Raw genomic sequence first — 14,842 nt, 5'->3', positions numbered from 1 at the left:
AAAATCATATGAGGGTGCTTTTAGGTAGATTTTGTATATAACATTAGTTTGAGTTCGTTGGCCAATTTGGTACACCATTTCGTTTCGATATTGCGGCCGTTCTAATTTTAAATGTATTCACAACTCCGTTATTTGTGAACCTAGAAAAAACAGAAAATATTCTGGAATAACAGTTGTGGATAACAGTTTACAAATATTTTGTGATAAATATTTGTTTTGCATCTTGAACTGTTTTCGATATATCGACTACATCTTGATTCCGTACTATTCCGTCACCAAGTACTACCTACAGGAATGCGGTAAAAAGTTCCAACTCTGTACAATAATTGATCTTATAAATATCTCGACTAAGTTCACTGGCCAGATTGTTTCGCTATTTATTTCAGCCATTCAAACTTTCACAAATTCTCCGTTACTATTTATAAACCAAAAGAAAAAAGTGTTCTGGAATCCTTACCGTATTTCCTAAACTTAAATTTTCAATTGGTTTTGATTCTCGAACTGTTTTCTGATATTGAGTGAGTACAAATAGATCACATGAGAATAAATTAATAATATTTCAGCTGTCACAAAACCTACTTCTTCCGACTACCGGAAGGACTATTTCTGAAGGATTTAAAAATTATCACCTTCTCTTCGAGAATCGTAGGTAACTCAAATATGTCTAATGGATGGCCTATTATAGAATACTATCCCTCAATTTAAAAGTCGCTAATACAACTGATTTCTAGTTACTCTGTCCAAAATGAGTGTCATTTGAAAAGAAGTAAAATTATAACTTAAATTGCCAGCTATGTTGGATAGAGTCATCTTAAAGATTTCAAATTGTTACTGTTCTTATTACTTTATTAAGATTTACAAAATAACGTGTTTAATAACTTGAAAAAAATGTTGACCTTACAAACTTCTATTTTTGGTGCAAAGTAATAATTTATATATTTTTTTACATATGCACTCATGCGCAAACACACACACACACACACACACACACACACACACACACACACACACACACACACACAAATTTCCCTACTGTGGCAAATGATAGATGATAGTTTTGTAACTACCCTACTCAAGATAGGCCTATACAGAAGTTTGTTCGGAACATAATTACACTATGACTTGCTGGCAATTTCGAATGGAATTCATAAAAGTCCACGAGGATAAAATATTGAATGGTGATGTAACCACGTTTCAATATTCGATACAGTGAGCTGTTGAGAAATCGGTAGCACGTGATCCTATTGAGCAGTGTTGCCAGTTGTCCTTTCATACTGGCCTACTTTAAAAAAATAACGGCAAGCATTTCCAAAATGAAAAAATTCTATGCTTGTTAGATAAGAAATCTTTATCTAAGAAAAACTGTTAAAGTCCTCCTCCGTAGACTAATGGTTATACTTAGTCTCTGCTCTCTAACCGAAAGATCACGAGTCAAATCCCGGGGAGGTCCAATCATGTAATAATGCTAATAAAAACCCCGTACACTTCGAAGCCGGTATAGCTGACGCTGAGGCGTAAATGAGATTAAAAAAATCTGTTACCTTAGTTTGTATCGGCGTAATGGAGAATGGGTTACGCTTTTTCATACCTTTTTAGAAACTCAACTGCATTCCTTAAAGTTGTTGCAAGTGATAGGTACACCTCTTGGCTGAGTAATCATCACCACCAGTACCTGAAACAACAATCCAGTGATGGTGGCAATCACACATTCAGGATTAAAACACTTTTCTGTTACTTTTTGACCAACAATTACTTTCTATCTAGAATTATGAAAAATTTACTTGTACGGTACATTAAATAGGCAACTCTCATTACATTGATACTTTTTCCTCGTTTAGGCGACAATGATAAGTTTAAGCTTTACAGAGTCACCTGCCATTGCCTGATCAACGACTCAGTGGACGACTAATTATTATCCGATGTATTTATTAAACTGTACGCTTCAGTCTGCAAAATATGAGTTAATAAATATGGAGATGTTGGGATGACCTTGTCCCGATTGATGAGTGGCGGGTAGCGCGTGACACTTGTGAAGTGCAAGATGTCTGACAGCTGATGGATGATCTGGTATATCAGTCCCTGTATCTTCTCGACCTGAACACCATGAATGGAAAATGTAAACTGCTCTATTGTTCGTGCTAAAATTAGAATTTTAATTAATCACTTAGCCAGTGCAATGGTCAGCTTGAACTATTCTATAGTTTCACTGACAACTACTACAATAGGCCAGATTTTGAATCAACACGAGTGCCAAATTTTTATTTTAAATTTCAGTTGATTTTCTGTACATTCAATTTGGAGGGTCAGTGCATATTTGAAACCAAATCAAATGCCAACTTGCATCATTTCATGAGTCGGGGTTCAAAAATAACTTAATTACTGCTTCTTTTGATTGCTCTGTCGTCAATAACATCCTAGGTTGTTTGTTTCTTCGATTTTTGTGTATAATTTATCGTCTCAATTCTCAAGACCTTTTCTGTATCTCAATATTGGACCTATGACTACTTCGTGATGGAACACCAACTACATTCAAAAGTTTTCTATTATTTCACAGAAGAAAACTCACAATTATCCAACAATTTGTGTATTTTTCACGAGGCCTTTCGACATCGAAGATGCCATCATCAGGTGTCTGATGATGGCATCTTCGATGTCGAAAGGCCTCGTGAAAAATACACAAATTGTTGGATAATTGTGAGTTTTCTTCTGTGAAATAATAGAAAATTTATATTCCAATAAGAAGAGCTCCTCCTCCTTCATTACATTCAAAAGGTTTGTAAAATCACATTTATCGTGGATACAAATATCAAACAAATTTGTAATGTAACGTATTTGTTTGCGTGCGCGTGTTTTCCTTTTTTGGGGTCGAACAAATGTTTTAACGTTTTATTTAACACGGTTTCTTATGCAGAAGTCGGCAAATAAATGTCATGTCGACAAACATAACAACTTAAGTAACTTGTTTGTTTGTCGGCATCATTACAAAAGCCAAGATTTGGTCACATCCCGTCACGTCCACCGTTAGATATGACTCTCTACAGCCCAGATTAGATAAGCAGCTTCTTCACTTCTCTCGTCTCCTCCCTGGATTAATTGACAATATTTATAGATACTTGAGACGATCTCAGGATTATTTCCACTTCACTCGCATGCAATAAACAACAGAGACCTTTTGAAGGACGTGCCATAAAAAACAAAAATTGGATCATTTTCTTTTTTATCTGTTACCGATGATCTTTTATGTCTTTTATTATTATTTTATCATGATATACGTGTTAAACAAACTTAGTAACTTTGTAAAATATCTAACTTTTGGAAAGGGTCTTTGGTACTTTTTGGAAATTGCACATCATGGAGTTTTAAAATAAAAATTTAACAGTTAACTAAAAATTAAAATCCTGAAATATTATGGAATTCTTACTATTTGCTTTATTGGCTATTATTATTATTATTGCTGTTGTTTCTAACCTATACATATACTTATTTTAAGCAAGGGCGTAGCCAGCTGGGGGTCCAAGGGGTCCGAACCCCCCAATTTTTTTATGTTTTCAATTACTATTTAGTAAACGATTATTATTATTTAAATAATTCAGTATTACTGACATGTACTGCTGATAGATCATTCTCAACAAAGAAAAGGGTCAAGCACGTGTTAAGGAACAAAATGGAGCCTTACTCTCTGTCCACTACGGGAAAATATTTGTTGACTATACCCCCAAAAAATTTTCCTGGCTACGTTCTTGATTATAAGTATAATAATGGCAAATTAGTTTAGTCTCTCTAAATGTCACCGTGGCTGGCACTCCTTTTTTTATTTTTGATATTAATCTGGAATATAAGTGTGCTAACTGTCTTATTTACCAGGGAGTTTGTGGGACGGGTAAATGTGCTGTTGTGGAAAGAGCGGAATACATTAAGTATTTAGGAATTAATCTTGACGAAAGAATAAACTGGAAAATTCATATCAATAAATTAAAAAACAATTTAAACAATATTTTGAGATACTTTTATTTTTTACGAGAAATGTGTAATGAAACATTGTTACGAATGTTATATTTTGCTTTGGTCTAAAGTAGATTAGAATATGGAATAGTTTTTTGGGGAGGGACATATTTTTCAAACATTAAGCCATTATACATTCTGCAAAAACATTTCATAAGATTAATATCCTTTAAAAATAGAACTGAGTTTTCACGTCCTCTTTTTGAACATTTAAAAATACTTCCATTACAGTACTTGTTTGTCTACAATGTAATGAAACTTTTCTATAAAAAGAATGGTAGCATGCCTCGAGATAGTAATACATACAAGCATAGACTTAGGAATAGGAATGCATTTTTTGTCCCAAAACCTTGTACAACCTTTTTTACGAAATCCTATATTTTCGTTGCCCCTAGGATTTATAATAAATTACCGGAGAGTATTAAAACTTCTGAAAATGTAAATATTTTCGTAAAAAGACTTAAAAATTGGCTATTTAGTATAAAAGAGATTAAAACACTGCTAGAGATTCCTGGATGAGTAAATTAAAGTTGTAGTAGCAAAAATTGCAGCAGGGTATTGTTATTTAATTGTTCGATTTCTTATATTTCAATATTCATAGTAGCTGTATTAATATTATTTTATTGTTATATGTATATATGTATGTATGTGTGTATGTATGTTTATATGGATATGTGTGTGAATGTATATTTTACAAGGAGTTATTTTATTTTACATTATATGGCACAATTTAACCATATTAAATAGATGCGTGTTTTGTTTTGATTGTTTATGAGTGAGAAGTTGAATTTTATGTTTTTGTAATTCTGAAGCTGGATAAACCATTTGTAAAAATACATTGATGGAACCTCCAAACAGGCTTAGCCTTGGAGGCCCTATTATTTCCTCATATATATTAATATCATATTTTTATTTTGTTTTAAAAACTATAAATTAAACTGGCGTTTAATTGAATTTAAGTTTATTTTTAAGTAGGACTTATGTAGCCTAAAAAACCTGGCAACAAGACATTTGAGTTTTAGTTTTAGTTTTGAATTTTTCTATGTAAAAATGAATAACTTGTAAATGTTTATTTTATTTTGAGGAAATAAATATATTCTATTCTATTCTTTTTAGGTTTATTTTTAGGCAATTCAAAACATTAATAGTTGATCTAATAAATATTTATCGTTTGTACATAGCAATTTTAATGTAGACGCAATAATATGAGAGGATTGATACGCTATGTCATTGTATGGCCAAAGGACTGCTTTGTGCAAGATCATCCGAGTCAAGCTCCAACAATTGTATATAGGTTTAACTATTAGAGGAGTATTGGAATTTTAACATGGATCAAAAAGAGTTAAGTGGCAAATAAAGTAGTCGATTTCTGTGTACGTGAAACAAATAGTATGAGTGTGGGTGGATAAACATTGAATTCTTAGAAGGAGACAAGCTACCGCCGAGTCTCTGATGAGAGATTCCCACGAGTATTGGTGAGTGATGCAACTGTAGAAGTCGAAGTCCATTGGAGAGCGTGTTACCGCAGTGGGTTAAGTATATTTGTTCTCTTGATAAACACACAGAATCTGTTACGATAAGAGATACCACCGTGGCTGTGTTACCCGGATACGATGTTGATAACGACATTTACTTGAAACAATACTCTTTTAGAGTGCCACGGCCTACTTTTACTAATCCACATATGTCTTTTCGACGTGTTTCGACGATAATAACGTAGCTGCAATCGTGTTTTTTTCATGTACGGAAAAACGTTTTTTGAGCTGTGAACAAATGCCACACTATTTAAGTTACTTTAAATACAGCGTTTTGTTTTAATTTTTAATGTTTTGTATTTTGGAATGTATAAAGGGAAGTACTTTGTTAGATTGTATTTTGGTTCTGTCCCTTGTTTAAAATAACATGTAGTCGGAAAGCTTGTCTCTTACTTGGCCGCATGTACATTGTATTGCAATATCCGGGCTGTTCGGTTAAGTTGGGCTACAAGTTTCCAAGTGTGCAACTTAAAGACAACTATATCGCACGATTTGGGAGTTGTACAGCCGGAATTTGGCTTTCCATCGCAGTCGGTAAAGATCAAAACAAAATTATGTAGCTCTGCTAAATAGTTCCAGAAAAGCAAACCGTTAACATTTGGCTATTTATAAAATCTAAATGTTTTATAGATTTATAGCTTTGCTTTAAGCTCCAGTTGTAACCCGGCGATATTGTTGTCAATAGGCAGCAATAAAATCCGCGTTTGTAATTTAAAAAGCTTTCGTCCAGTGAAGCACGATACATCCGGATCACTGTAACAGAGAAACTGATGTTACGTTTCTCTAAGTCAACTCGTTATCCACCTTAAAATTGCATAAATGTTAACGGAGATGAAGAAATGTCGACAGGCTTCTCTGCCAGTTACAAATGTATTCCACTTCGCCAACTAGAAAATTAGTCCGTTAGGATGATATCTTCTCTTAGTTCATTGGTAATGTTCGGGGGTGGATCGTCAGTGTTCGCCTCCTTTAACTCCGTATCACGAAGTAGTAACCAACCCGCAGCTTAGCAGCAGAACTAATACAAAACAGCATATGACGTTATAGACTGCTAGAGAAGTTAATACACAATAGAACAGTTATCGCTTATTAGATGCTCATTTTTGTAAATCTGCTCTAGTAGGCAGGTGGTTTTAGTTTCACTTAATCAAGATAAAATGTGTAGGCTAGTATTTGAACGTATTACGATTATTTTTTCCTAAACTAAACTATTTCGAAAGTGGCTTTGAACGACGTTTTAAAATATTGCATTGCTTTTATTTCCGCGATAGTTAAGAAATATTTCTGTTTCCTCCTGTTGAAACTTTCAGCGAATTTAATTTTACATTAACATAAAAGTGCCTAAAACGGTGGTACAGATTCTGTAATTTTCAAAAGATATCTTGCGGAGTGAGCTGATACGATGTGTATGTTTTCTCAAACAAAATCATTCATAATCGCTAAACACTATGTAAGCGTACGGCGACTTCACGCAATTCCAAGCTCGGCTGATCAGTTGTAAGTTTATCTTTGTAGCGATAGCACGATGTCGCTGATCTCGGATAGTTTCATTGATTAGTTTAAAACCGTATGAAAAATTATACGTTCCATGGGTATATAACGGTCTTTGACCGATTGTTGTTGAAAACAAAAAACAAAAATCCTCTTTATAGCTATTGACAATCTATAATGAGGATACCATTTTTAAATGCTTAATCCTTGGCTGCTTTTTGGTTGCTGTTCTAAAACCAATAGTAGTTTATGTCATTCATATTCATATTAAAGTTAATTTATTAAATTTAAATGATCCAGTTTAAACCGGCAGTTGTTACTCAGAAGGGGCCTCATCAATTAGGGAGATATCAAAAAATATGAAAGTGGGCTTAGTAATCCGCAGACAAGACAATGATGTCTATTGATACACAGCTTATCTAGACGAAGGTCGAGTGTCTAGTAGGAGTAGGTATAGGACATATGGTCTATCAAGCGGCGCGGCGCGACAGTTATAACATACTGAATTGATCATAGCCTGATGTACATTGTAGCATTTAGTATTCTCTGTCCAGTTATATGTAGATCTTTGCTTATTTTGGCCATTCGTAATATCCCTCACAAATATTAAGTCAATGAATTGTTCTTTTTAGGTAACCTACCAGCATGTGAAACATATTTGCTGATCAGATTGTGGTAGTGCTCTATGCCCACGATTGTCTTAACGTTTAGTCAGTTGAATTAATTATCTACGAATTGTGTTTTTATAGTCACACGTTTTATACGGTCTAAGATTCCGTCCAGCCAAACAGTTACTTGTAACAACACACTCGGCTGAGCAAACAATTGGTCGGAAAGTTACCGCCCACATGGAATTACGCCCTTGCCTTCAATCACGTGTAGTCACACACGTCTCTCCCAGACTAACCGGCCTGGTGGACCGTTCCATATAAACAACAGTATTGATTTACTTCCTGCTTGTCTTAATGGCCGCTAATCCGTCTGAACATCTGACATTACAGATTTTACTTTCAGTGTAAATATCTTTAATAAAAACTGTCATTATGCATCGTGATCTTAGATTGTTTCCAGCAGCTGGATCATCGTTGTTATTGTTATTGTTTTTGTTATTGATATTTGTTATTGTTATTTGTTGTTGTTATTGCTATTTGTTATTGTTAAACCGTCAACAAAAACCATGTTACCAAGTCAAAATGTTCTTGACTAGAGTTTCCAGTGCTTGTGTTGGTCGAAATTGAACAACGAGATCAAGATTATCACCCATGCAAATTTCCATAGTCTTAAGGTTTAGAAAGATCACTTAGGTGCACCTATAGAGCAAGTGTCCTGGAGACCTGGACATTTATACACTTTATAAATCAGGAATATCTTGAGTCCCTTGGACTGGAATGATAGGAAGGAAGCTTGATACAAGGAAGTTATGAAGCAGTCAATCGCAAACATATCCAAGGCTTGAGTAAACATTTTGATTGCCCTGATTGATGGAAAGTTCAACATAGCCGTTACCTACACTGTGTCTACATACTGTGAGATCGTTGGGTAAATCAGTAGACCAGTAGTGAACAATAAGTATTGGTTTTAGTTAACAGTCTTCTTGCCATTCTCTTGTAACAGGCTGAGATTCTGGGTTTTCTGTTAAATATTGATCGTATTTTGAAAGGAATTCATCGTGACACAATGAATGTGTACTTGTCAAAATCATTGTAATTTACATGGTTATGTTTCTCGATAGTGTTTGAAAATTAATATTAGTATATAAGACGTTTGTGCGACGGTAAGTACTCGTAGTTAGGTATCATTATAAATATCGACTTTGGTTTGTAAAGGTTATGTAAATAATGTTATTGTGAACACTTTCAACTCATGCTAATGTTATTTTTCCAGGTAAGTGCAATCAATACGTCACGTGGATCGATTATGGATATGTAAGTTACTTTTTAGTGCCAATCATTCATTATTTATTTATCATAGACCATGTTAACCTGAACAATATTTCGAATTCTATCAATGTTAAATATACGAGAATATTATTGAGAAAGTAATCATGTATTTGAGGAACAGCTGATAAATGGATATAATTTCAAGTTTTTTTAGCTACATCAAAAGACACCGATGGGAGTATATATGGGTAACTTTCTGGTGAATTAGCCACAAAATCTAATGGTCACCGAATGTTTGTGTATAAATCTTATTTTCATTTATAATTTAGAGAGGCATTTCAATATCGATTAAAATAATCCTCTTGCTGGTGATACTTATTGTTATCTTCAAATGTTCAGAAGCTAATTTTTTAAGCGCAAACATCATAAAAACATTAAATTTATTTGTAAATTTAAAATAAACTTCTGTATTGTTTCTATTTTGAAACACATTGTGTTAGGTAGTTAACTTTACTAAGAAAAATAAAACAAAAGAATACAGAAATTGTGACAATGGAAGAAACGATAAAACACAACAAAAGTAGCAAATTTATAATTGGAAAGAAATTATTATTATTGCATCTATACTTAGAATAGTATTTTTTTCTTCCATACAACTTTAAATTTCGTAAATATGATAACAATGAAGGTATTTTATAAATAGTAAAAAATTAATATATCAAATAATATAATATTAGTGTATTAATATAGTACGGTATAGTAAAATAAATTATTATTATATATAAATAATGTAGCACCTATTTAATTGTATTTATATTTATAGATAATATGAAACTTATCGTGCAAAACCTATTATTATTATGTGGTATACCTATTTGGATTTTATACAATAAAATTATATGCATTTGTTGCAAAATGTATATATAGTATAATTTAAGTGTTAGTAAGTGGGTATTCATAACACGTCTGCACTTAAAATACCCATCCGATAATTGATTTCCAATAATAAATTAATGCAATATATACTATCTTATAAATAAAAATGATCGCTAAGTGGGTTACTAAAAGCTAATAACGGCTTAACCAATTTGACCAATTGTTATTTTATGTACCCGTTGGAGTCTGAGGAAGGTTTTGACGCGAGAAAAATATGAAAACTTTTCCGGAATGTTGAAGAATTTGGGAAAAAATATTATAATATTTACAACAAAATCCAAAGTCAACTAATACTAAATAGCCATTGAACTAACATTTGACTCTTTCAGCTGAAGTTCCCTAAGGAGGCAGAAACGTGTTTACATTTAAATTTTAGAACATAATAAATAATTGTACATTGCTTGATCAGTAGTGTAATGTAGATTGCAAATACGAAGTTACAATGTAACGTTTACCTAATATTGTACGAATAAAACATGAATGCATTGGAAATACTATCTAAAAGCTGTATGTAAAACCCACCTTAATGAACAAACCTGTGGAGATTTTCGCATAAGGTAAACGAAAACTAGTTGACTCCCTTGACATTCTGTATGAAATCTTACTGTAGTTAAATTAAAGGAAAATCAATGAGAAGGTACACTCTTCCCATTATACTAGAAGCAGAACACAAGCGACCGAAATAAATGCTTTTTGATAAAAGTAATATTTTTAAGCTAACGAATGCACATATTTACTTGATCGGGGTAAAAAAAAACAACATTACTTATTGCATATACTCATAACACAAACACCGTAGACCGGAAATAGACGCTTTTTACTAAGTTGAATTCCAAAACACACACATGTGTTTATTTTCTTGGTCAGTGCATCAACAAAAACTCAACTGTGGAACCGTAAATAAATTAGCCTGGGCGTCAATTCAGACGGACAGAACTGACACTTTTTGTAACTTTTCAGTCGTACTTAAGTTAAACTCCTCATCGGGATTAAAAACAAACTATAACTATGGCACTTGGAACATCTTAGACTGAAGGTAGATTACAAGTGCTGTTATTTAGACGCTTTTTCACCCAAGTGGATCCTAAAAACCAACGTATGAATATTATTTTTTCGCCAGTTAAATAAATTAGACCGGAAGTGAATTTAATCGGTTGGAACTGACGGTTTTTGACCGTAATAACTTGTACGTCATTAAGTCCTACGTTAGTATTTTTTTTGTCCAATCCTTGCAAGCAGTCCGCAAAGCCATTGGTGTTGATTCGGAAGTTGCCTTTATGCCGTTGGTCCCCAAGTTAAGTGTTAGAGAGGTTTTCTTATCCCTAACTCTTCGCCTGGTAAAATAAGACATTACTTTTACTTTAAAATATATATTTTCTTCATCGGGACAAAAGACCAAACTATAACTGTGACAGCTGATCAATCTTAGACAGAAAGTAAATTAAAAGAGCCGAAAGTAGACGCTTATTGATCAAAGTTCGTTTTTATTGGTATATGTTTTCTTGATCGCGGCTCAAGGCAAACTCAAATATGGCACTGGAAATATATCAGACAGAAAGTAAAATTGAACAGAAGTAAGTAGACACTTTTTGACCAAATTAGGTTTTTGAGTCTTATATGTATATATTTTTCATACAGCAAAACTTAAAATAGAACCAGTCAATATTGTATGTAACTTTTGAATCTCTCAACTATAAATATAATATATACCGGATATGTCTACTTCTGTTAGAAAAATAACATAGAACTCCACCATACTACATCGTAAATTCATTTACGATTTTGAATAGTTTTCCTCGATTTTGAAAACTGTGTGTGAAGCCGCTAGTATGTATATATAAGAGTTATAAAAGCGTTGTACATGCAAAATTCTAAATCCTTCTAAAAATTGTACAAGTAGCACAACTAAGAAAACAAATCAAATTTTTAATCACATAAACTGTATATCAAAGAATTTAATCTATAAGTTGTAATACAAACTTTTCCCAACGACTATATTGTTTTAACGACAAATCCCTTACACGTTAGGTTGAATAATCATCGGACTGGAAAGGGACAAGAGGACTAAAAGGGGAGCTAATATTTTGTAATATTATCAGTAATATAAGCAGAAACGACGTTGGAAAGTATACAAAAATGGAAGAAAATGTATGACAGCGATGGCGCTGGTGTCTGTAATACTGATTTTGTACCGACTCAAATCCAACACGTGAGATAGGTTGAAGGACATCTTACCCCGCACAGCTCCTGCAGCTCTAGTGGTTATCTTAATCCTTCTACTAGTCCATTAAACAGCTTCCGAGAAACCTAATTGTAACATCCCTAAGAATCCAATGTGTAAGATCCGAACTAATCAAGAACAACTCAGATTCTGAGATATCTTTCTGTTCGTGAAAGGCGATCATACAAAATCGTGAACGATCGAGGCGATAGATGTTACATGCTTCAATATTTTATTATTGAAACGATGCCGGCCACCGTGGTTAGACATCTCAATACTCAATCAGATTCACAGCATGAGATCCAATTACCATCTGAGTGTCAGTAATTTCTCTTCTTTTACAGACCACATCGTAAATACTGCGCCTCTCATCAGAGAGAACAAACAATGTTGCACACAGCAATATAACGTTTGATGGCAACCAACTTTCACCGTAAGTTCAATGGAAAACGTTTTACTCTCGAGTGATGAATAAATGGAAACCTACTCAAAAATTATACAAGTGTCACCTAATAATACTTTTCATGGGGGACATTTTATTACTATGTAAACAGAGTGAACATAATCCCGACCCTGGACTCCAAGTAAAAAAGTGTGACTCATGCAGTTGATATGGTGAATCCAAACTCTCCCTGTTTTCAAAACTGCCCGTCTCATTGTGACGTGACCTATGCCTCTATGTGCCTGTTTTCTGCCGTCACGATTGAAGGGATTACGATTCTAAGTTACGTGCTTCGCTTATTAACTTAGTTAAATCAGTTATATAGTTAAATCATATAGCAAAGTAATTTGTAATTGGCAGCACTGGAAAATAAGCTAGTTTACACTTCAACAATGAATGTATTTTATAACAATGTTATAGAAACAACGCATATAAATTAAAAATATGTCTCACAATACAGGATCATAACACCTATCACTGTTTATGGAAAATTAAGGATTTCTTATACAAGTCTGTGGTTTATTACACAGTTTCTAAGTTCGTTTTGTAGTTACCGTATCAGTTTTGTTATAGCATGACATTATTGCAAGTCTGGGTTGTGGTAAATAAACTGTTGTTTAGTACACTTAGGACAGATATATCGTTTAAACTTCACTCGAGTTTATAAGATTATTTTTTTGCAATCAAACTTTTATGAAAATTATTACTTACAATCTCTTTATACTAGTAATACATAATAAAGCCAAACAGCAATTATGTGTCTCATACTATGGTCCATTCTCATTTAGTTTCAGTAATATTATAATCATTTTTTCAAGTCACTGCATTACACACAGTCATGTTATTAAAATAAATACATTTCGTATAATATTACAGGCGCACTAGGTTGTGACAACAGTTTTAACTGAATAATAATGTATGGTAACATTGAAACTTAAGGGAAAAAATCATATCAATCCAAATCCAACTACTGACAGGCGACAGCAAATTTGCTCTGCTGACAGCAATGGCGGACAGTCTGATCAGCTGTAGCGTTGTTGTGGTCTAGAGTGTAAGCTTGGATTGTGCGTTATTTTCAGTGTGGTGTTACTTACATATATTTTGTGTGATAAACGGTGTGGTATATGACATATAAATAGCGTTAAACTTAAAAATAATCCATAGGAAGCTCAAGTGTGTTATTGTTGTGCATCATTGAATTTCAACCTTAACCTATAAATGATTACTACATTTTATTTTCTGCAAATAAAATATTGTTCAGTACTAATGGGTATCTATACTTTTTGATAGGGACTATTACACATTTAGTAAAAGGTCTTCATTGCATAATAGTTTACTTTTTGCTTTTTTCAGTCATTTGCTTCTGTATTGAGGTAGCCTACTTTAAACATTGACCTCTAAGACATTAATTAGCAACTTAACCTCTAAATATTAAGTTTTTGTAAACACAATCTAAGAGAAAATTATTTTTTCATATAATTATTCTGATTCTCCTTTAATTAATGCAGACTTAGTCCACTCATTTTGTTAAGCTTAGCTATTTGGACATAAATAATTTTCTTTCCTATATTTTTGTGCTGAATATAGTATGAACTGAAGATTCACATACGATTTTAACTGATCCTATACAATAACTTTGTTTTTTATAATATCATACAAAAAGAAGGTAAATATCCAGTGATTATTTGTGCTTAAATGTGTTTAGGGAATTAATGAATAAGCTGTTTTTAGTATGAATGATAAGATTTCCACACCCTATAATGTGTTTAAATTTGTTTTTATTCCATTGGTCTTGTGTTTATTCTGTACAGTGAAAACTATTACTGCGATATTAATAAAAATAATCTGCAATAACTACGGTGAATTGTTATTTCTGATTAAATAGCTAGGCCTACATAGTATTAAAAAAATATATATAATTCTGAGAACATTTATCTTAACTCTTAATTAGAAATAGAAGGGTAGACTAATAAGCAGCCTACACTCGTTATTCGGTTGTTTTATCGAATATTTCAATTGTTTTTATCCAATGAATAATTTTATATACAAGTTTATTTAACTTAACATATGGTTTCAACTTATTAATAACGATAATTTTGAATGTACAAAATAAAGCACAAGAAGTAACTATTGTTTTGGAGGATTTGAAAATCGCGCTGCATATAAAGAAGTTATGTGAGATATGTTTTAAGAGTGACGAGATTTATTTTAAATTACGTCAACATGTGGATTTGACTTCTGGTAAAACCCATAGAGAGAATCCTTACCTTCATTTCACAGAAGCGGTTGCTTAGTGCTAGCCTGGCAAGCTGACATTGTTTTTCTGAAATTTAGG

At 32.9% G+C, this 14,842-nt stretch overlaps 1 protein-coding gene across 4 annotated transcripts in view; it reads left to right on the top strand.

Annotated features, from left to right (window-relative positions):
* Positions 1 to 14,842, top strand: part of LOC124360467 (monocarboxylate transporter 12) — a 153,014-nt gene that overhangs the window by 48,068 nt on the left and 90,104 nt on the right. Inside the window, exon 1 of one of the 4 annotated variants that reach the window (XM_046814127.1) lies at positions 13,502 to 13,622. The exons of the other annotated variants lie outside the window; for them this stretch is intronic. The gene's annotated coding sequence lies outside the window, so the exon portion shown is untranslated. Of the gene's footprint in view, positions 1 to 13,501; positions 13,623 to 14,842 lie in introns of those variants that run through there. 4 annotated transcript variants of the gene reach the window in all.

This window comes from Homalodisca vitripennis, chromosome 4, assembly GCF_021130785.1.
Source record: "Homalodisca vitripennis isolate AUS2020 chromosome 4, UT_GWSS_2.1, whole genome shotgun sequence".
NCBI classification, from domain to species: Eukaryota; Metazoa; Arthropoda; class Insecta; order Hemiptera; family Cicadellidae; genus Homalodisca; species Homalodisca vitripennis.
The sequence above is the reverse complement of the archived record's forward strand: the minus strand, read 5'-3'. Positions and strand labels throughout refer to the sequence as shown.